Source organism: Ambystoma mexicanum, chromosome 13 (assembly GCF_040938575.1).
Source record: "Ambystoma mexicanum isolate Mex_15411 chromosome 13, UKY_AmexF1_1, whole genome shotgun sequence".
NCBI classification, from domain to species: domain Eukaryota; kingdom Metazoa; phylum Chordata; class Amphibia; order Caudata; family Ambystomatidae; genus Ambystoma; species Ambystoma mexicanum.
In genome coordinates, this window is record NC_090938.1 from 745,797,906 (window position 1) to 745,825,346 (window position 27,441).

Genomic DNA, 27,441 nt, shown 5'->3' on the forward strand with positions numbered 1-27,441 from the left:
GTCTTTATTCAGACGGCTCCCCTTCAGCGGATATTCTGGGTACCAAGAACCTCTCCAGACAGACAACGCTTATCCAGTGACCATCGACACAGGGTTTTCTTCCCCAGAGGGTTTCCCTGGAGTCCTTTCCCTCCTTAATCTTTGTATTTGAGGCGGAGGAAGGGTTTCAGGGAGGCACTCATTCTCTACCCCTGTCGGAACCATTTCCGAAGAAGGATACGTAGGAGGGAGAACGACTGGTGTTTCTCTAAGGTAACCTTTTGGTGTATCCATATTTCTCGTGAATAGTCTAATATTACAGTGAATTACAGTTAGCAACGCCTAAAAGAAGATACTGGGGCTTCCCAGGTGCTGAACGGTTACCTTATAGAACTCGTTAGTTCTAGGAGATACCATGGACGCAGCCCAACAGCAGCAATTGGTTTCTGCAGTCCAGTCTTTGACTGCGGAAGTCCAAGCATTAAAACAGGAAAATGCCTTTTTGAGACAACAGGTTGGAAGGGTACCTAGTTGTTCAGAATTACCTCCCGGTCCCATTCCAGGGGGGTTATATGATGGGAATCCCCACAAACTGAAGGCCTTTATCGAAGCATGTACAGTTCAGTTTTCATTTAAAACGGCCTTCTTTCAGAATGATCGTGACAAGGTGGGACACATGATAGCTAACTTGACTGGACCAGCATTGGCATGGGCTACACCACTGGTTGTGACAAACAACGCTCTGCTAGACTCCTATCCCGCCTTTCTGAACAGTCTTAGGTCCATGTTTAGTAGACAAGAGATCACTGTTTCTTCCCAAGAGCAATTATTAGACTTCAAACAGGGATCACAGGATCTATTGTCGTATATCACCTCTTTTAAACAGCTTGCTGCTGGAACCTCTTGGGCTGATGATGCTCTGATAACACTATTTCGTAGGGGTTTGAATGAGGAACTTAAAGACGAGGTGTCTAGGGTGTCCCGACCTCCCAACCTAGCGGAAATGATTACATTAGTGATGCAGATGGACTACCGTCTACAAGAAAGGCTCAGAGAACGACGTCGAAATCGTTCTGTGAGACCATTGACTATGCATCCTTCTAGTCCTATGAAAACCCCAACTGATGAACCTATGCAGATAGGAATCACCAGTGGAAGAGGTAGACTCACCTTGGAAGAACGTAATCGACGTAGGGCTAAAGGCTTGTGTATGTATTGTGGATCCAAAGACCACCCAGTACAGGATTGCCCCATCACCCCTACCAAACGACAGGGAAACGCTTCCTCCCAACCGCATGGGGAACCGCGGCTAGGGAGCCAATAATAGGTTCCTCATCCATGTCAGTTACTTCTCAAGTCACAGAGACTCCCGATCCTCCCATGATTGTTATACAGGTTTCAATGGAATGGGGCACCTCCGAACCAATTTTGGTTCCCGCATTGATTGATTGCGGAGCAGCGGGGAATTTTGTAGACACTCATTGGAAGAATGACAAGAATATACCATGCTCCCTTAAGACCATTGCTGTTCCAGTAGAATCTGTTGATGGAAGTCCATTGACATCCGGTCCTATCCGAGAACAAACAAACCCTATTCAAATGAAGATTGCTTCTCATCAAGAGACTATCGTATTCGATGTCATTCGCACAGCACATTATCCCTTGATATTGGGGTTACCATGGCTTAGAGCCCATAATCCATACATCAATTGGAAAGCCGGCACAATTTTTTTAGGATCGGAACATTGCCTTACCCATTGCCTTTCTGGTGGAGCGCTGGGGTTCTGTTCTACACACTCCGTCCAAGAAAGGAATGGCACTACTTCGGTGTTACATAACATCCAGGAGATTCCTCCAGATTACCAAGAATTTCAAGTAGTATTTTCCGATTCAGAGTTCGCTGAATTACCTCCCCATCGTAGAGATGATTGCGCTCTAGAATTAGATCCGGGTGTTCCAATCCCCTTTGGGCGCATGTATATACTATCAGCTCGCGAACGGGAAGTCCTAAAGGAGTATCTCCAGAAGAATTTACATAACGGCCTCATTCAGGAATCCACTTCTCCTGCCGGCGCATCACTGTTCTTTATCCCTAAGAAGGATTCAACAGAACTCAGACCATGTGTAGACTATCGGGGTTTGAATAAAATCACCACTCCGGATCGCTACCCGATGCCATTAATCCCAGATATTCTTGAGGCAGTAAAGGGTGCCAAGATATTTACCAAGCTTGACCTACGCGGAGCTTACCATCTTATCCGAATCCGCGCAGGGGATGAATGGAAAACCGCCTTTCGTACTCCCTTGGGCCACTATGAATACAAGGTGATGCCATTCGGACTTTCCAATGCACCAGCTGTTTTCCAACGTTTTATGGATCACATATTCTCGGACATCCTACTACATACTGTCATTGTCTATTTAGACGATATACTGGTCTTCTCAGTTTCCATGTCGGACCATATCCGACATGTGAGGGAAGTTTTGCAGAGACTGAAAGAGAATCATCTTTTCTGCAAGTTAGACAAGTGTGAATTCCACAAGGATAGAGTGGCTTATTTGGGTTATATACTATCCGCCAAAGGAGTTGCCATGGATCCCAGGAAAGTCTCTGCCATAACGGAATGGCCAGTTCCACTGTGTGTTAAAGATCTGCAGAGATTCTTAGGATTCGCCAACTTTTATAGGCGTTTCATTCCCCACTATTCGGAGAAAATTCTCCCTATGACGGCTCTCCTTAAGAAGAATGTAAAGTTCCTTTGGTCAGACAGGGCTCAAATAGCCTTTGAGAGTCTCAAGGAAGATTTCACCAAGGAACCTATACTCTTGACCCCTGATCAAAACAAGAAGTTCATTGTAGAATCAGACGCCTCGCATCATGCTGTAGGAGCAGTTCTATTGCAAGAAAATGAACAAGGAGACGAGTGTCCTGTGGCCTATCTATCTAAAACACTCTCACCTTCGGAGATCAATTACTCGGTCCTCGAAAAGGAATTATTAGCTATTAAGAGAGCCTTTGAGGAGTGGCGACATCTGCTACTAGGGGCCAAACATGCAATTGAAGTTCGGACCGATCACAGCAACCTCCGAGCCTTACAATACTCTCAAACACGAAACAGTCGCCAAGCTCGTTGGGCCCATTTTTTTTCACCCTATGATATCATCTTCTCTTTCATACCGGGAAGAGTTAACCCCAAGGCAGATGCATTATCCAGAAAGGATTACAACTCTACCACTCCTTTCCGTTCCGAACCCTTGTTTCCCAAAGCCAGATTTTTGCAAGAAATCACCACCTTCCTTCAACTGGTAGCTATGGATACCTCCCGATTTATACAGACCAATCCTCGGTTTGCCACTCTCTGGAGGCTTAATTCATCTCAAGGATGCTTCTATAGAAACAAGCAGTTATTCATTCCCTCCGAAGAACTAAGAAGAGTGGTACTTCAACTCTGTCATGATTCTCCAATGGCAGGACATCGCGGTATGGCTAATACCAAGGAATTGATTCAACGCCATTTTTGGTGGCCAAGGATGAGCAGAGATATCAGAGACTATGTGTCGGCATGTGCCATATGTTTACAAACAAAGACCCCTCGGTCGGCCCCAGTGGGTCTCCTATCATTGATGCCGATTCCTGATCGACCCTGGCAGATAATTTCGACAGATTTTATAGTCGAACTCCCTATCTCGGATGGTTGTACAGTAATCATGGTTACAATCGACTACTTTACGAAGATGGCACACTTTATTCCTCTACCTTGCATTCCCACTGCAGCCCAGATGGCGAAACTTTTTCTTTCACGAATCTTCACGCTCCATTGGCTTCCAGAAACTATCATCTCCGACCGTGGTTCCCAATATACTTCACGTTATTGGCAACAGATATGTAAAAGCCTCAAAATCTCCCGAGCATTGAGTTCTGGCTTCCATCCTCAAACTAACGGTCAGACGGAACGACTGAACCAGACATTGGAAGGCTATTTGCGCTGCTACATCTCAGCTTCACAGGACAACTGGGTTTCTCTATTACCATTGGCGGAGTTTGCCTACAACAACTCCCGTCATTCCGCTCTGGGTTCCAGTCCTTTTTTTTGCTCATATGGATTTCACCCTTCTTGTTTTCCTACTGGGCTTCCTTCTTTGTCACGATTTCCAGATGTGGATAACCTACTTCAAGTTATCCAGACAGGTCATTTGGCGGCCAAATCTTCGCTACTTGAGGCTCAGGATAGAGTCAAACGGTTTGCGGACAGACACCGTTCTCCAGCGCCCTCCCTGAAGGCGGGTGATTTGGTATGGCTGGCCTCTCGTTTCTTACCACGGCATCTGGTCCCATCCAAGCTGTCTCCTAAATATTTCGGACCTTTTCCCATTTTACAGAAATTGGGTTCCTCTGCTTTCAAACTCAAGCTTCCCCCTTCTTGGTCCAGGATTCATCCTGTGTTTCATGTGTCCCAACTGAAGAAAGATGTGTGTGATCGATTTTCAAGATTAAGGAATACTCCCCCTCCTCCGGTGTCTACCCCGTCGGGTCCTGAATATGAGGTGGCTGATATTTGTGACTCTCGCATCTTTTGAGGTCGCCTTCAGTTTTTGATTGACTGGCAAGGTTATTCTCCTGCTGACCGTTCCTGGGAACCTGCCTCTGCAGTGCATGCACCGGCTCTTATTCGCAGATTCTTCCGTAATCATCCGGGGAAGCCGGGGGCCCCTGCCCTTCGGAGGGGGCATACTGTCACGCCCCTGCGGAGACCATGGTCACTGTGGCATAGATGGTCTATTAGACGGATTGCGGCCATCTTTACTCCCAAGATGGCTGCCGCTACAGATGGTGTGGGTCTAGACTTACACCATGGCCGCGCGGTGGAAGGACCGCCCCCCGACTCCGGAGCCGGTTCATCTGATCCTGCGAACAACGCGCGGATGCGTTGCTACTCTTCCACAACAACGCTTCGTAAGTTCGAAACTAGGATCTATTGCATACTATTTTGTTTGTCATTCCTTCTGTGTAACTCTACTCTTCTCACTCACCTGTTTTCAGACTTGAATCCTTCTTCCAACTCTTGCACGATATCCAAGTCTCGAGTGGATTTCCCTTGCCTCTATCGTTACGAGCTGAACCTCTCTGACCGGATCGCTAGTGAGACTCCCTCCCTGGCGTGCGGTACGTGAGAATTGACATCCAGTCCTTAGTCTATCCGGGGGTTAGAAATAGACCAGAATTGACACCTGACATTATCTTACCTATGCAGAAGCAGGAATACACAGGGTCCGATCCACAGCATTACTCCTTTCCGCGTCTCATCGGAAGACCTGCAATATAGCTTGATAGGTGTGTCCCCCTTCCAATCAGGTACTCCTCATTTCTTCAATCCATATTCAATCCATATTCTGCTATCTAGTTTTCCTCTTGCAACTTACCACTTTCCTCTGTCTTTATTCAGACGGCTCCCCTTCAGCGGATATTCTGGGTACCAAGAACCTCTCCAGACAGACAACGCTTATCCAGTGACCATCGACACAGGGTTTTCTTCCCCAGAGGGTTTCCCTGGAGTCCTTTCCCTCCTTAATCTTTGTATTTGAGGCGGAGGAAGGGTTTCAGGGAGGCACTCATTCTCTACCCCTGTCGGAACCATTTCCGAAGAAGGATACGTAGGAGGGAGAACGACTGGTGTTTCTCTAAGGTAACCTTTTGGTGTATCCATATTTCTCGTGAATAGTCTAATATTACAGTGAATTACAGTAGCATCTCTTCCTCCTGGTTGGCTGAGTAGCTGACAGACGTCAAACATCTTGTGCTCCATGCAGGTCAGGGTCCGGTCACTGTGGTCACTACCTAAGCTAACATTGTTCCTTACTAAATGACAATTTATTTAAAACATTTTATACTATTTGTCACATTTCTACATGAGTTACACACAATGATTATTGTCAGTACAATTGGGTCATTCGTGGCTTTAATTGAAGGCCTTGACCTTTATTTGTGCATGTGAAAGAGTCAGGCTATGTTCGCACCTCCTCCTAGGCTTCAGATTCATTAGTACAAAATAAAAGCATGTATAATAATAGAAAAGCCTAAGGTTAGTGTTGGGTGTGTTGGGTGGGTTTCGCAGCACAGGCGAGGGTCTGGCACTTGAAAGAAATACCTTACAGGGGGTGCAGGGTCAGAATGGTAATAAATTGTTCTAATGGGGGTGTGTGGCTTGCACGTTTATGAGAATGAATTGAGGCAGGAAGTGCTTAGCTCATCTTGGTTCACATGCCGGTTTTCAGGCATACCGTGATCTCAGAGGAAGAAAACTGTAGCATATAAATTGTTGCAACTTTCTCTAACTTCAGCGTGAGAATGGAAGTGCAGAGCTTTTCCTTCGCAGGGGAATGCAAGGGTGGGGGCCAGCCAGCTGCCTGCGCGCCTTGTGTGTGTGTGTGTCTCTGTCTTTGGCTGCTGCAGTGGAAGGGGGAGCCGAGCATTGCTGTACTATCGCAGTGAGGCCTGTTTACTCAAGATGGAGTTGAAAGGGGGCACAAAAGATGGATGCCCCGTGTCCTGCTCAGGAGTCCCATCTATGCATCAGTCAACCGTGGTTAACTTTACATAAGGGCAAGGGGTAATCCCACTACCGGAAGCATGTGGTCCAAATCTCGTACTAAGGAGTGTACGGCGCAAGGGGGCCTGGGGACCCCTCGCTCCCATACATTCCCCCCTTTCGTTACATCCAAAGTAACAAACTACTTATCTCGTTCTTTCCGTTTTCCCTTCGGTAGCGTTCAGCTTCAGTCACAGCCTCATCCCAAGCGGGTGTACCCTTTATTGGCATCCATGCTTTACACACACTTCTTAAGCTATTACCTCCTCTTGCGCATTCTTCTGGGGTGACCATTAAGTATATCCCACCCTCCCCATCTAAATCTATCCAAACCTCATTATACCACAGTAAGTTGTTTGGTTCTTTAATAGTGGTGTGATGTAGTTTATCGACCACGTCCCCATATTGCCTATAGATGACAGTCATTCTATACTGCGGTGTGGTGTATTCTCCATTTTGAACTTGGGCATCTATCATGGTAACCACCGTTGTCTGTCGGCCCATTGTCACCATCATCATCGCTGAATTAGGCATATTATTTTCACAGCATCTTAGTCCCAGTTGGCACACACAAAATATTAGTAGGAAAAAGACGATAATGGGTATAAGTATCTTCGCTGCTATGTTCACCCATGACGGTATCCAGCTGAATAGTTGTCGAACCATGTGCTGTTGTCTACTCCACCTTCGGTTCTCATTCTTTCTCCTAAATTATGCACTGCTGTTATCACGTGTGACAGTGTCCCGTTATCAGCATCTGAAGTTGGTACGAACGTGCAACACGCCCCCCCAATTTTTTTGCAAACACCGCCGTCCATCGCTGTGATAAGATCTAAGACATATCTGTTTTGCATCGTCATCAGGCGCAGTGCACCGAGCTCTATTTTTATGATGTTGAATCCTTCTTCAGTGTCGTTAGCCAGTTGGATGAGCTCCCAGCGTGTTATCTGCAACCATTTCGCGTTTGTTCTTGCTTGAACGCCTGGTGCTAGGAATGATGCGAAAAATGTCTCTGCAGATGAGAAAAGCTTGTACTGCTGTGGGATTTCAGCAAGGAGTTCTGACGATTTGGATGAAATATAATTGGATCTTTTGCTGCGTGACAATTTGGTTCTCAATGTTTCTTCTGACAATAGTTCGTATGCTGGGGGCTCTGTGATTGTCTCTTCGGGCGCTGTCGATGGTTCAGCCGATTGCCCTGCTGTTGATGTGTCAGCCGACTGGCCTGCTGCCGATATGTCAGCCGAAGGCCTTGATGAAAACTGAACGTGGCTTTCTGGTATCACCATTAGTGCTGAGTGAAGTGTGGCTAGGGCACATGTGCCCCTCCAGGATGCTGGGAGATGCAGGTAAGCTCGTTTGCCACAAACCCAGTATATGTCCATTAATGCAGCAGTGCCTTTTCTCATAACTGGCATTATTAAAGTCTTATTGCACTGCCGTACCGCTCCCATGTTCACCTTCCCTTCTCCATGGAAGCAAAGTTTGTGCGGTATTTCCTTTTGAATCTTAATGGGTCTCTCCAGGGGTGTGACCCATGAGAGCTTGGTGATATGCTGTGTCCAGATGGGGATGCACATTTCTTTTGCCCATTCGTATGTTCCATCTGGCAGCCCTCGAAGCCCCTCAGCTTTGCATTCAATTGTTTCATCATGCCACTTGTCATCTGCATATCTGGTACCTTTTATAACGAAAAATGGCTCTTGGAGGCAGATTACTCCTTGTCGTTTGCTGGTGCATGTTTGTTCGTTTTCCAATTTTTCAATGGTTACGGTGTGTGCCTGAAATGTCTTTTTTATTCTACACAGTATCAGATGAATCAAACATTGGGCCTCAGACAAGGGTACTTCCTGTGGAATTAACATTTTCGGGGTTCCAGTTGCATGGGGAATAAGTGAGCAAACATAGCAGCTTTCATGACTTGCTTGCTTTGCTGCGGTGCTCATGTCAGAATACAATTTGTTTGATTGATCAGGGTGTCGGGGGTCCTCTATTTCATCTAACCCCAAGTTATGATAAATATCGTATCTGTTTTTTCCCACCCCCCTTTTTCTTCTCCTTCTGTTTTTTAATTGGGTTCCAACTACTGAATATTGCAGCGGGAATATTCTAGACCATGGTTCATCTATATTGTTCATTATGACATGTGTATATTCAGTAGTGGTTTCTGGTGCAGTATGTGTGTGCATGCCTGTAGTTCTAGAATCAGTCATCCCATAATAATCATTATTTACATTCCCTCCAAGTTCTCTTTCCTTGGCTCTAGTATTATTCAACAATGGAATGGCAGTTTCGTTTACGTGCATTTGTGAAAGGGGCAATGTTATATTTTTATCATTCAATTCAATGCTATAAATGTCCTTCAAAGCAGTTGTTGTTTCAGTCCATATTAATTTAGAGTCTGGTTTTATAATATCAATTCCACTTCCCCCGGTATTCATTTCATTTGCCACATATAAAACAACATTATACCAAATAAAATAAAACATCATCGTTAAAAATAATATTACAGTATATTTTATAACACATTCCACATTACTTAATCTACTGGCCCTAGTGGCATCCCTATTTCTATCTAACATTTCAGCTTGCTCAGCCATTTCGTCGCATTGGCTCATGTTGAACCTATGTGGGCGGGACATTCGTTAAGTCATATGAAAAGAAACATAATTACAATTACTTACTCTTTCATTTTTACTCAATTAGGCATTTAAAAATCTCTTTCCATTTATCATAAAATCAATAAAGAAAAATAGGAAAAAATAACACAATTCATATGAGAATAAGAGAGAAAAACAAGAGAGGGAGAGAGAGAGAGAGAAAGAGAGATAGAATATATAAAATAATAAAGAAAATAAAAAAAACATTTGACTTTTTTCACTATTCTTTCCCTGTCTTAGTTGCAGTTTTCATCGTCTCAGACTGTGTTAGCAATGCCATCCACACAGTCTGTTTCATTTTGGGGAAGTGCTACACTGTGCGCCCTTCTCACATCTGAGAGGCGCACCCAGTATTTCAATTCTTTTACTTTAACCGCAGTTGGGGTGCTATACACCACTGTGTATGGACCATGAAATCTTGGTGAGTTCCACCTCCTTACGAAGCTCCTAACAAGGATTTGCTCCCCTGGCATTAAAGGCCCTGTTGGGCTCTCTGCTGTTGGCATGGTGGTGTCTGTTGCTACATTTTCAGTAAATGGTGGAGCAATCTGTTTCGCTATGTTGCGTACTTTGCGCGTTAGTTGTACCAGGTAATCCTTAAACTCTTCCCCCAGCACTGTGGCAGCCCTGTGCGCATCCGACGCTCTCCTAACAGGAGAGAGCGGTGTGTGCATTCTCCTTCCCGTCACGATTTCGTGCACGCTCAAATGGTGGTCCTTGCATGGTTGATTTCTGAGTTGGAACAGTGCTTGGGGCAGACAATATACCCAATTTTTCTTCAACGTGCTGCATCATTTCGATAAATTGCTTTTGAGTAACCCGTTGATCCTCTCCACAATCCCATTGGCCATTGGATGATAAATCGAACATAATTTGTGTTTCACCCCCAGAAGGGAGGTTACTTCTTTGAAGAGGCCATTTACAAAGTGCGTGCCGTTATCTGAACGGATCACGTCACAGATTCCCCACCGTGAGAATACTTCTCGCACAAGGAACTTGGCGGCACATTTTCCATCAAGATGGGGACAGGGGCCCGCTTCCACCCACCGTGAAAAGGGGCATACCACCACAATCAAGTATCTTGCTCCGTTACATCTTTCTCCCATATCGGCATAATCGATATGTAGTTCTCTGAATGGACCTGTAGGGCGTGGCAAAGTGCCACGCAGAGTTCACAATGTCATTCCTGAATTGTAAGTTTGGCATGTAGTACATTCAATCACAAAGTTAGTCAAGTATTCACGTAGGTTGGGAATAAACCAGTCCTCCTGAATATCTGAGGCAATGTGTTGTTTTGCAACGTGAGCTGGGAAATGTAGTTGTTGGAATGCTACTTCTAATAGTTCTACGGGCATCACTACCTTGCCTGTCGTTTCCTGTCTCCAAATAAGATCTGTGGCTGATTGCTTACACCCTCGTTTACTCCACAACTCCTGTTCTTCCGGTGGGACCCTTCTTTGGAGTTCTATCAATTGTGCTATGGGTGTGTTATTGTATGCATCTGCTGGCTGTTCTACTGTGGTTGCTTTTACAATGTACTCTGATGCTGGTATCTTATTGAAGTACGAGGCCTCTTTCACTGCTGCGTTGGCTGCCGCGTTCCCCAATGAGACAAAGTCTGAGTTATTGGTATGGGCTTGGCATTTAACGACTGCTACTACCGATGGCTCTGTTAAAGCTTCTATTAGTTCATTAAGCAGCGTGGCATGTAGTACAGGGGACACGTCTGCTCTTCTGAACCCTCTCCTTCGCCAACGTGATAGCCCTGAGTGAACTGTGGTGGTAACATAGGCTGAATCTGAATATATGGTCACGACACAATCTTTGGCTGTGTGTAACACGCTGATTAGAGCAGTCAGTTCGGCTGCTTGTGCAGAGTAGTGTGAGGGGAGACGTTTTTGAACAATCACTTCATATGTGTCTTCTTCCATGCGCATTACTGCCATTCCCACATGTTTTTCTCCTGTCTCTGAATTTATGGATGCTGACCCGTCTATGAAATACATTTCACCTTCTGTAAGGGCGTTTTCGCTTGCTTTGGGAATGTCATCGCCCTCTCCCTCGTATGTGCTACAATCGTGTTCCTGTAAATCCTCAGTTGTGCATGGCTCTGTAATAAATGTGGCTGGGTTCACTGTCTTGCATCTGACCACATGTACATTTGGACTGGATATTATTATTTCATAAGCAGATGCTCTCTGTGTTGTGAGAGTAGACTTTGATCTTTCCAGGATAGCAAATAATGAGTGTTCCGCATATAGCGTCACTGAACATCCCCTTACGATCGTGGCGCTTTTCTCAATGGCGAAGGCTGCTGCAGCTAGGGACTGTTTGCAAGCGAAATGTCCCTGCATTACTGGTCTAATATTCCACTGTAGTACGCTAATGGTTTGTGGCCTAGCGATGTCTTTTGTGTCAATACTGCTGTCATCAATGTTCCATTGCTGTGTGAAAACAGGAAAAATTCCCTTTCATAATCTGGATTTGCGAGGACTGGGGCGTCTGCAATTAGGTCTTTTAATCGGGAGAATTGGGCAATTGTCTCATGTGTCCATTTTATTGGGCCCCTGTTCTTCTGTGCTTCTTTTAGTGCTTGTAGCATTGGCCGTGTGTACGCTGCGTAATCGAGGATCCATGCTCGGCAATAGTTACATATGCCTAAAAATGTCTGCATGTCCTTCACTGTCTTTGGTATAATAATGTCTCGAATGGCTGCTGCTCTGTCTGGTAGTATTCTTTTTCCATCTTTAGATATTTGTTGGCCAAGATACACAACGTCAGTAAGGCAGTATTGTAACTTTCCTTTGTCCACCTTGTATCCCTTGGCAGCCAATACGTTAAGCAGTGTTATTGAGTCTTCTCTACACTCTTCTTCTGTTTTGCTGCAGACAAGTAAATCGTCTACGTACTGTATGATGGTACTCTCTACATCTATGTTGCCAATGTCTTCTCGTAGTACTCTGTTAAAAATGCTTGGGCTCTCGCAATACCCCTGTGGGAGTCTGCGGTGTTCAAATCTGTTGTTTCCTAATGTAAAAGCTGTGCGGTACTGTGACTCTGGTGCGAGTGGCACAGAGAAAAAAGCATTTTTCAAATCAATGACAGTGAAGCAAGTTGCCTCTTTTGGTATACTGCACAATATTGATGACGGGTTAGGCACTAAAGGAAACTCTTTTTGGATGATGTCATTGAGTGGGCGGAGATCCTGGACCATTCTCCACACCGCTCCTTTTGCTTTCTTAATCGGAAAAATTGCTGTGTTGCATGGGGAAGTAGATGGCACTAAGATACCTTGGCTTAGGAGCGCATTCACTGTTTCTCTAATACATTCCTCTGCTTCTTTGGATATTGGGTATTGCTTCACTCTGGGTGGGAGGGTACCTGGTTTCAGTTTTATTTTTATAGGAGTTACCTCATGCAACAATCCTACATCGTGTGGTCCCGTAGTCCAAATTTCAGGTGCTACTCTGGCCATGTCTTCCTCAAATATTGTCAGTGGGGCCTTTATGTTAGCCATGAGTGGGTTGTGTATTTCTCTGTATTGAATCATAATGTCACATGGTATGCTTACTTCCATTATTATTTCTCCATCCCCCTCATAATCAGTAAACAATTCTTCATCAGTAAAGTCTTTTAGCATTATGTTTGGCTCTATGCATAGCACACTTCTCCACTCGCGTCCTTGCGTGTCCTGGCCCATGACCACAATGCGTTTGTTGGAAACTTGAACTGCCTCAATGTCTATAGACATAATTGTGCCTGGCACTACATCTGTTGGTGTGATTGGGCGGAATATGAAGTCTGATGGTATTCTCCACTCTTTTTGTGTTATTTCAGGCACTACTCGGGCTAGTACCTGTATTCCATAGACGAACATGTCCATATCAATGGGAATCCCTCTTACTGCAACTTCCTTTGTAATCGTGCTTATTATCAGGAGGGCTCGTACGGGGCATACCCCTGGCGTCGAGCACACTATCCCTCTTCAGTAAAGGCTATGGTCATGTTTAGCTTACTGAGCAAGTCTCGTCCCATCAAATTGATTGGCGCGTCTTCGTAATACAGTAAGGGTGCGCGCACTGTCTTTCCCCCTACTGTTATATCAAGATCTTTTTTATAAGGAACTTTTAAAATAGCCCCCGAGAACCCCTGCGTTTCCAAATTTCTTCCCGAGAGCTGAAACCGCCCTTCTGTGAGGAATGATTTTTCTGCTCCAGAGTCTACCATAAAGATAAACTGCTTGTTTCCTATCTCTACCGCCACTAATGGTTCCTCATTTGCACTTTGTGTGGTGGATAGGACTGGACACGCAAGTACTCTCTGTGGGCTGTCCTAGTCTTGGTATCTTTGCTGACCTGGCACTGAGAAAACGTTGTCACCTACTACTGTTGCGCCATGGAATGGTGCAGGGGCACCATTTGCGGCCGCTGCAAAAGGATTATTGTTTATGTTCCCTTCTGGGTTTTGTCTCGCCATGGGCTGTCGTGCGTTTTGTTGTTGTGGCTGCTGCTGTTGCTGCTGCTGCGGTGGGGCTGGCTGTCTCTGTTGCATTTGGGGGTCATAGCAGTATTGATCTCGTTGTCCTCCCCTCCCCATTGGAGCTCCACAAGGGCTACCTGGGTGTGGGCAGTCCCACCCCTGTTCATTGTTCATGGGTTGCTGTTGCCCCTGAAAATAACCTGATGGTCGCATTCTACAATCTCGTGAATAATGTCCCCCATCTTCCACAATTCCAACATGACCCCTGTTGTCCTCCTCTATGTCCTTGCCCACCATACCCTCTGTTTCCCATTCCTCCATATCCTCCTCTCTGCCCACGGTACCCACCTCTTCCTTGGGCTGGTCTGTTCTGCCACTGTGGTCCTTGGCATGGCTGTTCCTCTCTGTTCCACTGTCCTTGATCCTCTCCAACCCACTGTGCGGCTATTCCAACAGGTCTTCCTCCTGCGTTTTCTTCTTCGTTTCCTCTGTCTGCGGTTACACTGGCAGTAATGGCGGCGACCTTCACTAATTTCGTTTGTACTAATTTTGCTTCATCAGCGAGCCTCTTTTGTGTGACCTCCTTTTCTTTCTCTTTGATCCTCCTCCAGTGGTGTACAATTATGCTCTGAATTTCAGGCCACCCTTTGGCTTCGATCCCAGCTATTTTGTCCAAGGCCTTCTGCACTTCTTTCAGCAACCCCTTTTTAATGATAAAATAGAATAAAGCTGTTGATTGATTCCACGCCGTACCAGTTTTGCTTCTCCATAAATCTTGCACTCGCAAAATGAATTGCGCAGGATCCTCGTTCTCCTCCATCGTACACTGCATGTAAATCTGGAACGTCTGGAAATGCACGCCGCAATGCATCCCACACTTGTGCTCGAACATTGTTGAATGGTGATCCATCGTGGCGATCACAGTTCATTGTTACTCCCGGGAACCCTGCTTTTTCCCAGATTGTGTCTGCTTGGTCCCCGATTGCTGACACTAATAAGCTTTTTACATCGCCTATAGCTAACGGCACTCCGGCCGCGTTCTTTTCAAATACATGTATCCACTTACCTGCCCCTCCCGTCAGCGGGGGGAGGAGTTTTAACAGGTTATTTTTGTCCATTTGGGCCCACGGAATATAGTTTGGCCTACCGGCTCCTTTATGTATCAATGGCATTTGTAGTTTCTGTTTCTTTCCTGTTTTGCTCGTTCTTTCTTTTTTCGTTTTACTTACCAGTATGTTTCCCGTTCTCCCTGTTCGTTGTCTTAATCTACCTTGCCATAATGGTGGTGATAATGTGTCTGGGTAGCAGTGATTTGGCAGTGGGGAACCCTCCGTGGCAGCTGCCTCTTCGTATTCATCTAAATCGTCCCATACTTCTTCTATTTCTGACTCTTGCTCGTTACTATCCTCCCAGTTCTCCTTGGGTTCACTTCCTTGTCTTTCACCCTGATCTCCACTTTGTTGACTCTCCGGTGTGTCTGGGCGTATAATTCTCACTGGCTTGTTATTCAATTGAAACAGGAACTGTCCCGACTGCCATTCTTGTTCTTGCCTCTGCTGCGATGACATCCCTTGCGATACTATAGACTGCCCTGATACGGAGGCTGCTGGGGTTGCATTGCTTGCTGCCCCTATCGGGGGTGTGAGATCTGCTAGTGACAGCGGGGGTGTCTCTCCTCCCCCTGGCAGCATCTGCCCTCTGTCACATAAAGCTCTTAACCTGGTTATTTCTATGTGTGCATGTGTTAGTTGACGGTTCAAATCACCTGTAAAACGTGCTATGTCCACCGGAGGCGCACTCGTGGGGCCATACAGGCCTCCTCTCTCATATGGCAGGGGTTCGGGGGCTGTTGCCCCGCCCTGAGTAGTGGGGGTGGGTGGTACATACAGGGGCTGACTAAACCCCACTGCTGGCCTGGTCATTAAGGGATATATTTGTGTTACTTCGTTTTCGGTTGTAGTTGTTGAGCATTCCCCTTTTGGTGTCTCGTTTGCTTCTTCAGGTGTTCTCTGCTTTTCGGTCATTCGCCTTGTACCTACCTCTGCCGTGAGGGAAACTACCTCAAACATTCGCCATGAATCTAACACTTCTCTCCGGTTCTGTAACTGTTTCCCTTTGTATCGCGCTAGCAAATGTGTTGATACTAGGTACAACACTCTTTTGTCAAATGATCCTCCTTCTGGCCAAATTGGTATAACCCCATCTCCTTTTATCTCAGTGATCCACTGATCATGATACTTCTGTATCCTGTCGCTATAAAGTGGAAGGTGCTGGCAAATATGTGCCAGTGGTGTTACTCCCCCCATGGCAATGTTTCTTTTCCTTTCTTGTGTATTTCAGTACCTTTTGAATCTCTTCCCACCTCTAACTTGGTATATCAGTTACAATATGTAAAAATAATACGCTCTTTTATCAATGTTCCCAATTACCATATGTCAAATTTTTCTGAGAGGTGTTACCTAATCACCCCTCACAGTTTATTTCTTTTGCTTTACCTTTATCAATCACAAATTAAAATACTTTAGCGTGTTCAACAAGACATATACATAAAAGCAGACCAACAAACATATAATCATGCAACATACACATGCACTGCCTGCGCGCGCTTGTTCTTTCCCTATTCCCGTTACTGTCCCTGTTTTCTCTTCTTCCCTATGCTACTTACTATTTCGCATTCACTCCCCACCTCTTCCACCTTTATTATATCTCAAGATTTCTTACTTCCCCGGAAAAAGAATATTCTAAAAACTACTCCGAGCCTACACGAGACCCCTACTTTCTCTTTATCTCTACTCTGCACTTGGTCGGGACAAATGCTACGCGGCGCCGTCTTCTACCCCTACGGGCTAGGATACCACTTCTCTTCTTCTAACTTCTTACAACACCTAATGGCCATATAAAGGATAGATCAGAAAAGCCTCACCGTCACTCACGCAGACCCTATTCTTGGCTACTTTCCCTTTGTTGCTAATTCCCTTCTTCCCGTTTTGTCCCCTTACCTTCCTTTGGGGTCTTTGCAACCGGGACTCCACGTGTTCAGTCAGGTACCCCGAGGGTCGCCACTCGCGGTCGGACCTCGCTCAGGTCCGTCCCCCAACCAAAGCCGTGGCCTGCCTTGGTGAGCAGCTTTTTCGATCGGGTATTCGTCAACCGGGAACCCTTGACCCTTTCTTCTTTGGTGTGCACAGTCTGGTCAACCGTAGAGGCGATGGTTTTGCTGGGGGCGTCCTGGATCTCGCTGCCGGGCGGCGCAGGCCTCAAGGCACCTCTCTAAATCACGTCGGGGTCACCAAAAATGTAGGTGCCTTTCCCTGTCTTACTACGTGTGAGAGAAAAATAAATAAAACAACAGGCACAACCCCTTGTCGGGGAAAGAGGCACTGAGACCCGGCTGCAAGAGTTCAAAAGAAGGTTTATTTCTCAAGCTAGGAAATAACCCAAAAACTCCTTAAAAAACATTACATCAATGCCAGTATTTATATTAGTTAAGGTAACTCTAACAAAAAATACTAAATGCGTCTGATTGGTCAGACGGTGTGGTGCTATAGGTGGGGGTAGCATCTCTTCCTCCTGGTTGGCTGAGTAGCTGACGGACGTCAAACATCTTGTGCTCCATGCAGGTCAGGGTCCGGTCACTGTGGTCACTACCTAAGCTAACATTGTTCCTTACTAAATGACAATTTATTTAAAACATTTTATACTATTTGTCACATTTCTACATGAGTTACACACAATGATTATTGTCAGTACAATTGGGTCATTTGTGGCTTTAATTGAAGGCCTTGACCTTTATTTGTGCATGTGAAAGAGTCAGGCTATGTTCGCACCTCCTCCTAGGCTTCAGATTCATTAGTACAAAATAAAAGCATGTATAATAATAAAAATGCTTAAGGTTAGTGTTGGGTGGGTTTCGCAGCACAGGCGAGGGTCTGGCACTTGAAAGAAATACCTTACAGGGGGTGCAGGGTCAGAATGGTAATAAATTGTTCTAATTGGGGTGTATGGCTTGCACGTTTATGAGAATGAATTGAGGCAGGAAGTGCTTAGCTCATCTTGGTTCACATGCCGGTTTTCAGGCATACAGTGATCTCAGAGGAAGAAAACTGTAGCATATTAATTGTTGCAACTTTCTCTAACTTCAGCGTGAGAATGGAAATGCAGAGCTTTTCCTTCACAGGGGAATGCAAGGGTGGGGGCCAGCCAGCTGCCTGCGCGCCTTGTGTGTGTGTCTCTGTCTTTGGCTGCTGCAGTGGAAGGGGGAGCCGAGAATTCCTGTACTATCGCAGTGAGGCCTGTTTACTCAAGATGGAGTTGAAAGGGGGCACAAAAGATGGATGCCCTGTGTCCTGCTCAGTAGTCCCATCTATGCATCAGTCAACCGTGGTTAACTTTACATAAGGGCAAAGGGTAATCCCACTACCGGAAGCACGTGGTCCAAATCTCGTACTAAGGACTGTACGGCGCGAGGGGGCCTGGGGACCCCTCGCTCCCATACACAACGTAATACCTTTTTTCAGAATTATTTTTACTGGCTCTATCTTTAAACATCCCACATCATTGTCATGCATTGCCCATATGCAAGTCGGCACTTTACTTAATTCATCTGGCAATGGTTTGGACAAAAATTCTGACACGGGTGTATCTTGAGGCCAAATTGTCAGAAACACCCCGTCCGGCGAGCAATGAATAATCGCACCTAGTTTTTTCAACAAATTCAATCCCAACAGATTTTCCCCACAATTTTTGGTAAAAGAAATGGACAATGCTCAGTGAATGGGCCTATGGTAACTGGGACTGGTTGAGATACTGGGTTAACTACTGGTGTTCCTGCGAACCCTACTGAAATATTCTTTTGCCCTGACAGTGGTATCTTTGGAACCAAGTGATGATCTATTGAACACTTTTGCGCTCCTGTGTCTACAAGAAAACGATGTTCCTCATTCGCTCCAGTCCCTGTCTTTGGCTACCCTATTCGGGAAATAACACATCATCCGATGTGTAATTACCGCTATTACATTCATCCCTTTGTCCAACAACTCGTCCATTCGTCTCACTACTGAAGATCTTTCCACCACCATCTCTATTTTTCCTACCCTGTTCTTGGCTGCTCGGAGCCTGTCTCTGTCCACGTCCCGCTTTGTTTCGATGTCCCTCATAATTTCACCTTCGACCCAACTCATTCCTCCTCGGTAAGTGTGGACATTGCGCTTGCCAATGTCCCTTCTCCTTGCAATATTCACACTGATTTAGCCCTAACGGCCCTCCGTGCATATTGGGCTCATCCTTCAATTGGACATTTCTTCCCCTCCCATTGTATTCGCCCACTCTCTGTAGTAACACTCCTGTCTTCAAGTTCCATTTTAGCGTCTCTTGTACGCATACCTCTAATTCGTCCCTTATTTTTCTTAATGGTAGAACGAAACACCGCCGCTCATATGAGCCTGGTTCCTTCTCCCTCCTCGCGTCTTTACTTCTCCACCCCGATCCCCTACATATCTGAGCATGCCTTTCATTTAGCTCGTTCTTGAATTCAAAAAGCCTTCCCAGGTGTTCTTTTATTGCCTCCTCTCTTGTTCTGCCCCGCGCCATAGCATTCAAATCACGCAGTGCTTGTGGCGGCACCGTATCCGTTTCCTGCCTCCATACCTCCATCAAATATTCCCCCATGCATTCCAACAATACCTGTTCTCGCCAGCCTCTTTGAAATCATACAGTGAAGCCCGCGTCGCTGTTTCATCGTTCCCATCTATATACATCTCCGCTACTTCCCTCATCTTCCGTCTTTTCTTCTTGCTAACCATCTCATGCGTTATTCCGGAACATTCACTTGGTGTCATTCCCCCTCTTACTGACTCCTCCTTTGTTACAATGGGCTCGGGTACCTTAATGGTCGTAGGGAAAAAAGGAAGCTCTTGGGAGGGGGGTGCAGACGGAACAACTGGAACGGGAACGGGGAGTGGCTGTTGTAATGCTAGCGCTACGGGTTGGAGGATGATTGCAAGGCGGGAGAGAAATGTGTGTGCATCATGCAACTGTGTCGGTGTTTGAGCAACAAGGATATCCCCTCCCATCCCATAGGTGCACTGAATCACTGGAGGGGGGATGAACAACAGCCTGGGCCACATACAATGGTGCAACTCTCGTCCACCCTTCTCTCCCATACTGTGGGCCTTCTCTTCTTTGCTCAATTACTATATTCTCACTCAATCCACCTTGCGCACGTAATTCTTGCTGAGGATATATTTCATTTATCCCTAACTTGCTGACTTTATCAATTCGTCCCAGCCCAGCCCATACTTCTACTTTGTCTAACATCGCCTTATGTCTACATGCCTTTTCTTCCCTATTCTTCCACTGAATCATGGCTTCCTTCCTCCAACCTTTGAGATTGATGAATGCTGCGGGACGTTCTTTCTTTTTTATCAATACCTTCTCTAAGTTATCTATTCTCCTGATCTCAAAACTCCCATGGACCGGCCACTGAAGGTCCACTTGTTTTCTCGTTTGCCTATTCCAAGTCTCACAGAACATTATTGCACCCACACCATACTTCACATACATATCATACGCCGGCGTTCCCCCAGGTGGTGCAATTTGGCCATCTTCCAAAGATTGTCAACCGCAGTGGAAAAACTCTGCTAGGGTGGACAATACCCCAGGCATGTTTTTAACCTTCCCTTGGCTAATCAATCTTACACTGGGCGTTTGAATTTGCAAAATCAACTCTTAATCAATATCAGGGTATTTCGAATCGGGATACGACTCACCTGATAAATCAAATTGTCCTCAGGACACAATTCGTCCGTATACTGACGCAACCAATAATCGTCGTGTCTGCGTTTCTTGGCTTCTGCCTCGTTTTGGGACCCTCGCCTCCTTGTTCTCTGGCCAGGTACGTCGATCCGGGATCAGATGTGTGCAGATCTGCAGAGGAATTTTATCACTTCTACAGGGCGCCCCGAACACCTCTTGATCCCGGCCCGATCGTCCCGTCCTCGCCGTTCTCCGCCTTCACTCTATTACAACGCACACGATGGAACAAGTGGGGGAGGGTCCCTATTCGGGCGCCATCTTGAAAGGGGCCCCTAGGGGTCCCTCGTGTTATGGAAACAAGGCAAATCACCATACACGATAGATACGCCAGACACGAGGTTGTATTCCCAAAAGCTAGGGTTTATTGCAAGCAAAAATAGTCTCCGTTGGCCAACTCGGTCTCACGCCCCGCGACGTGTGTTTCCGGACCTCGTGGTACGCAAGAGAGCGAATTACATACAACAGTTACATATATACAAAATGCATGTCTTAAAATCAGCTGTGACACGTCTAACACCGCCCTTTGTATGGTTTCTTTGAACTGGGTTTGATGATAGACATTTTCAATGAATATGACGAAGATGACACCTTCAAATATCTATTTTAGCAACAATATACAACATTGCAAGTTTTGAGACATCTTTCTTTGTTGAACAGAACACAATGCTTCTGTTCTTGCGAGTGAGCTACATACAGGGGAAGAGTCACATTCCTAGCCTTGTTATCTTTTAGCTGCTATTCGTGTCCTGGGAGCCGACACGCTCTACAGGGCTCGGAGAAGGGGGGCCGTAAGGGGAGCATAATTCAAGCCTTTAGCTGCACTTATTCTAACATTTACTACCATATAACGAGACTGGTTGGCATCCGTGAAATGATTAAATGCCCTGCTGCTCTCTTCCAAGGCTACATGCAGGAGGGGACTGGGCATTCCTCTACGCGGCTGCCTACGTTGTGTTTCAACGAACATCTCACAGCCTTGCAGCCTTGCTCTTTCACGTTTCGAACAACAATGTAACAGTCGAGCATGATAAGCGACCTAAGCAGAATAGGCAGAATATGTATTCAGCGAAGCAGGTTAAACAGAAGGCAATGAGCAATCGTTAGAAAACAAGATGGCGATACTTGTCACATTAAGATGGCCGCACATTGGTCAAGCTCGGAAACCTGTATTCCGAGCGTTCTGCACAAGAGGCGGTTGGCCTTCGGCCAATCTATACATTGCTCATCAATCATGTAATACCTATCTTTTAGACTGACAGCAGGACTACGCCACCATTAGTACGCCTCTCAGACACCTCACGAAACGTGACCAGGCGTTTCAAAGGACAAAGGAATGCCAGGAAGCCTTTGAGAACATCCGTAATAGCATTTTGAAGGCAGAGGGACATGGCTTGTTTCCACACTGACAGAACCACAGAGGTGGTCGTGGACACCAGCCCAGTCGGCCTGGGTGCCATTCTGACACAACAGGACCAGGATAATCCACACAACTAGTACATAGTGACATACGCCAGCCAGAGCCTCATGCACACAAAGTAGACATACTTGCAGGCCCGAGAAAGGGAGCCTGGCCCTTGTGTGGGCCTGTGAGTATTTTCATTTGTTTCTCTACAGAAAAGCGTTCAGTCATTACGGACCACCATGCCCTCCTTCGGGTGATTGAGTCCACATCTGCCACCTGTGTCATACCTGTGCTGGATCAGATGCTCTCGACATATGATGGAATCCCCAAAGTCATCAAATTCAACAATGGTGCTCCATTTACCAGTCAGGACTTTGCAAATTTTGCAAGGTATATGGGTTTTCAACATAGGAGGATCACACCATTATGGCCACAAGCCAACTGAATTGCAGTACGATTCATGACAAACATCAAACGATCTCTGCAGGTGGCCAACATCACCAATAGCCCATTCGAACAAACCCTATACCAGCTGCTCAGAGAGTACCGACACACCGCGCACAGCACCACAGGAGTGTGTCCTGCTGACCTCATGTTTGGGAGAGCAGTATGTACCCGACTGCCAGAAGGCCCGATTACTCTCCCCAAGAGCTCACTATAACCGGCCCGGGCCCTTTATCGGGAGGAGAAAAAGAAAATGAAGGACAGGGCTGATGCCAGGCGGGGAGCCAAGGTAAACAACATAGTGGTGGGAGCCCAGGTGGCATGCGACAACCTAGAGGTCGGAAGGAAGATCCCACTTTTGCCTCTGAATGGCTGGCCATAACACATAAGAGAGGAACAATGCTGATGACACAAGGAGGGTCTTGCAAGACAATCACATGAAACACCTCACATTTCAGGAAATGCCCAGGTGAAGACACGCACACGTGTTACCCCACCCGAGCTGACCGGAATAGCTCAGACTCAGGGGACTAGGCTGCCAGACGCAGTGATGATCCTGAGGCAGCAGTGCCAGGACAAGAGAGACGCCCTCAGCGATCTTGCATAAAACCCCAACGACTGATTGAAGAGATGGGGTAAAATGTTTATCTATGGTGTTAAAAAGGGGGAGATGTAATGTTGTGCAGTGTAGCACAGCCCATTGCTGTTGTTGGGTTAGGGGAGGAGCCACGTTGGGCCAAGTGGGTAAGGAAGTGACGCAGGGCTAGGGAGGGATTCCAGGGTGAAAGGGGAGTTCAGTGTTAAGTTAAATAAAGCCGTGTCTACACGCTGCACCGGTTTCCGGCATTATCATTGGTAACGGAATGGTCCTCCGTTGCTGTGCAGAGGTTGACCCTCACATTATCCTGTATATAATGCTTAGCAAGTCTGTGTAACATCAATTCACACTTTTTTTCCACTTGATGGCAACAAAGCAACACCACACCACCAGCAAGGCACACCTAGACGAAGCAGGATGTTTCGGCGCGGCCGTTAGGGCGCAGCCGTTAGGGCACAGCCGACACAGGGACTGTTAGGCACCGGCATGTTTTGGCGCAGTGACTTTCGTATCAATGTGGCGGTTCCCTGGCATGCAGGCTGCTGAGCAGAACAGCCGCACCAAAATGTCCTGCTTCGCGAGAGATCTGCAAGTGACCTGCTGCACGCCTCGTCCCTGTACGGGAGGGAGTGACAGTCAGGGGAAAACCTCTCTGGGAAAACTCACCTTAGATTCTGAAATGCACGTCGTCGCTGCCAACTGGATGGCATGACCTAGGCGCTTTCAGCTCAATTGCTCTTTCCAGCTTTTCATTTTCATGCAAAGGCAGGGTTTGAAATTGAGGGGATCTGGAAGCTATTTAGATCCTGCTTCTAGCATAGTAAGGCCTGGTTAGCTTGAAACCAACAGCTACCAGGAGCTACATTTGGGCAAACTGGTACCTTCCAAACATGTAAATCTTGAGTATTTGAGAATGTTAATAAAGAAGAATTAGAACACATCTAATACACATTTAAACACAATGGTTCATACAAAATGGACAAACATTTAAAGGGGCCTCTCTGGTAGCTCCTGGTTCCGCTGCGGTAACTCCTGCCTACAAGGTGATGCCCGACACCCAGGAGCTGGTTTTAGTTGCTTCTCATCGAATCTCAGTTTCAAACCCTGCAAAGGTGCAAAGATGAAGTGCATTTTGGCTAAGGGCCTAGCTCCATGCCAATATATGAAAAATATGTTCGATATGTAAGGTACATACATGTGAGATATTACTGCTCTCGAGGGAAGGCATTATTGCCCAACTTGTCCTTGTGGGGGCAATATATATATTTATGAACCCCACAGTTCGTATTCAGTTTGTTATCCTGTGCCCGTTTGTTAGGCCAGCGCCAAATTGGTTTTTGCGCCAATCTAGCTGCTGCGAAAGGGGCTCTGCGCCCAAAGTGTTGCGCCAAAATGGCCGGCACCAAAAGGCTCATGCCAAAACATAGCGTACTGCACCCAGAGAAGCCATTTGAGGCTACACTTTCACCTGTCAGAGCATCAACCTCTTATTTCCCTGCAATGTGGAAGCGTATATGGCGGTGGCCTCCGATGTGGGTAAAAGTAGCGGACCACTCACCACAGAGTTCTTCATCAGCGCTCTGACAGTGAAGGCCTGGGTTTGCTTGGTGCTGCTGCCAGCGCCCTCTTTCCTGCAACCGGCCTTCTCGTGGGCTGCTTTCACCTGCGACTGTTTCTGCTGCTGTTCTGCGACTATCGCTCTCGGGACACCGGCCTGTAGTGGGGTGGAGGGGTTGCGTGACAAAGGTGTCGGACTCCAAAAGATCCTCACTCCCATTCTCAGGGACGTGCATTCCGGATCCCCACAACCATTTAGACTCGTGGCTGCAGTCTTCCTCCCTAAGACTGGTGACGCATTGTTTTCTATTTTTGTACTCCGCCCAATAATAGGGTTTTCTACCTGCTAAAAGAACGGGACAGGCCACTACTGAATAAGACACAATACATATATGCTTGTGTAATTGAAAATCACATCATCGTCCTGATGAAGGCTGCTTATCTAATACACCACAGTTGGTGACGAGATGGCCGAAAAACACTGTGTCGACTTTTCTATACAGCAACCACCAGCACTGCTCTAAATTGGTAGGCCCTATACAACTAAGGAAATGAACTGGAAAAACACACTGTAATTCAACAGTGTCCAGATTTTGTGTCTAAGAAAGATATTTTATTTTTACTGTATAAACTGTTATGTTGAAGGCCTTTTTCTGTCTGGCCAAATGAATGTGTATAAAATAATTTTTTAGATATGTGTTCCCTGTAAAGAGAGATGTGTACAAGATTGGTAAGTACCGAAATAATAAAAGAGATATTTTTATGAAAAATTAAAATAGGATGCATGGTACTTGCTACAAATTAAGAAAGCATGACAGAGAAATTTGGAGCAGTGTTTTCATCTTTCAAGAGAGCCAGTGAGAGATGGCGTTTCAAGCAACACATAACTTTGTGAAGCACATTTAAGTATGGAGCAGGAGAAATACAGAGAGAGAGAGACAGAGCCCAGAGAAAATACTGCTTCCTGATATTGCTTCCTGCCCCCACCAAAAGAGTATATAACTAAAAAGGACACACACTTGTCTGTGCCTGCTCACCACTAAGAGAGTAGAGCACACACCCCGTTATCGTGCTGCCTACTCTACACTAACAGTCCCACTGCCCTGCACCCCCTCTGCCAAAGGATACACGCCAAGCCACCTCAACCTCCAGGTCTACTCCCCGCCCCCTCTGCCCATGGATACACACCAAGCTACCCCAGCCTCCAGGCCCACTGCCCTGCCTCCATCTCAAAGCTCCCTTTGCCAAGGATACACACCAAGCTACCTCAGCCTCCAGGCCCACTGCCCTGCCGCCCGGCTCCAGCTCACACTACCACAGGATACACGCCAAGCTACGTCAGCCTTCAGGGCAAGTGCCCTGCACGCCCAAGCTCCCCCAAGCTCGGGAGGATAGCTCAGGGGCAACGTGCTCACCTTGGAAGCAAGACGACACGGAGCAACACAGGTTCGATCCCCGGGTCCGGGCTTAGAAACCTCTGGGTATTAAGCGTGTTATAAATAACCCATCATATCTACCAAAGGATACATGCCAAGCTGCCTCCAGGCCCACTACCTGGCCTCTTCCCCCTCCCCAGCTCCCTCTGCCAAAAGAAACACGCCAAGCTACCTCATCCTCCAGGCCCACTGCTCTTCAGGTGCAGGGGAAAAACCAACACTTGTAGAGAGCACTCAGAGTGCTGTTTGGCTGCATCACTTCAGAGACTGCGAGAAATAAGACGTTTCTCTCCCTGAGCTTTCAATCATCGTATCGCTGTTTTATCAAAGGACTTTATTTTTTCTACTGGATGCTGTAAATCCCGCCTACAAGCACCTGGAATTGCATAAAACACTCGTAGAGTGCACTCGGAGTGCTGTTAGGCTGGGAGGTGCTTCTGCAGAGCTCCTACGAAGGCCTTACCGTACTGAAACAGAACACTCTTCTGACTTCAACCCTTGTATAGAGACAGGAGTAAGTGGCCAACTATTTTGTTAACCTAATATAACTTAATTAATAGGAAATAGGTCTTATGCCTATGCATTGAAGTGAACAAGGCTGGCAAAGTTGCTCCAAGCACCTCGCCTTGCAACTGATTCTACAATTAACTGTCCATTGACGCCTCTGCTGCAACCGCTAAGTGCCTTGCCGCCGATTATTCTACTGCGGCCATCCTCAGACATTCGCAACTTCCTTCAAATGGCAGCGCGTGGATCTTTGATGGGGGTTGTGCCAGCACACTCAAACCCAACAGTGGATTTCCATGAATCTTTGAATACTGTGACAAGTGAGCACTTAATCACGTTTACGGACAATCTGGATTCAGCCATTTTAGCAGGAGCGATAATGATGGAAGCCGCTGCTGGTCCATTCCCCCCAGAGACCATACAAACTTTAGACTTAGGGTAATTGGTAGCGAGGCTCTAGGAGCATTTTAGCCCAAAGAGATGCTGAACACATGTTGGCAGCTATTGCCAGCAAAAACAGTGCAGAGATTTGGTTTCTGTTAAACTTTACGGATAAAACACAACATGTGGCTTTACAAGTTAACCCCATAACCCCATAGCCAACGAGACCTGGGTAGCCCATTTTATTGCACTATTCGCCCTTGATTTTGGTAACGACAATGTTCAAGGAAAGGGTGACAAACCATGAGTGGATACTTTCCTTTGACTTGGATGACATCTTGGAGATTATAGCTAAAGCTACTAACTCGCGAGCAACAGGTCCAGATGGACTATCCAACGCAATGTTTAAGGCTTATCCACACGAATGGGCCCATATGCTGGAAACTTTGTTTCTTAGAATCCTCAACATGTTTCAGTTCACGACTCATTGTTGCAGAACATTCATTGGGAGTATATATCATTTCCAACGCTATGTAAACACACAAATGATTCAGCAGAGCATTCTAATTGATAGGCTGATTTTTCTTTTTACAATTTT

General features: G+C 46.3%; 1 protein-coding gene across 3 annotated transcripts in view; it reads left to right on the top strand.

The window, feature by feature from the left end:
* The window catches only part of LOC138521884 (E3 ubiquitin-protein ligase TRIM39-like), a 167,729-nt gene that overhangs the window by 25,946 nt on the left and 114,342 nt on the right, over nt 1–27,441 (top strand). The window lies entirely within an intron of this gene.